Genomic DNA, 652 nt, shown 5'->3' on the forward strand with positions numbered 1-652 from the left:
TCTCTCTTTGAGTCAACTATTCTCCACATTTTATACACTGCAGTGCTAGTTAGCTGTAGCTTATGCTTTCAGTACTAGATTACTTCTCTGATCCTTTGATTGGGTCCCATTCTACAGTAGTCCCCATTCTACAGTAGATCTCATTCTACAGGAGTCCCCATTCTACAGTAGATCTCATTCTACAGCAGATCCCCATTCTACAGTAGGTCCCCATTCTACAGTAGGTCCCCATTCTACAGTAGGTCCCCATTCTACAGTAGATCTCATTCTACGGTAGTCCCCATTCTACGGTAGTCCCCATTCTACGGTAGTGCCCATTCTACGGTAGGTCCCCATTCTACGGTAGGTCCCCATTCTACGGTAGGTCCCCATTCTACAGTAGGTCCCCATTCTACAGTAGGTCCCCATTCTACAGTAGGTCCCCATTCTACAGTAGTCCCCATTCTACAGTAGTCCACATTCTACAGTAGGTTCCATTCTACAGTAGTCCCCATTCTACAGCACGATGTATGAGATAGGCTGTCATTTACGACGCAAACAGCCGAGGTCTATAACATCCTCCCAGAGCGGTTTCCTCCATCCTCCCAGATCAGCTGTGCTGTAATCTGTAATCTACCATACCTGATTCATAGGACTCCATCCTCCCAGATCA

This window comes from Salvelinus sp. IW2-2015, unplaced genomic scaffold, assembly GCF_002910315.2.
Source record: "Salvelinus sp. IW2-2015 unplaced genomic scaffold, ASM291031v2 Un_scaffold1940, whole genome shotgun sequence".
Lineage (NCBI taxonomy): Eukaryota > Metazoa > Chordata > Actinopteri > Salmoniformes > Salmonidae > Salvelinus > Salvelinus sp. IW2-2015.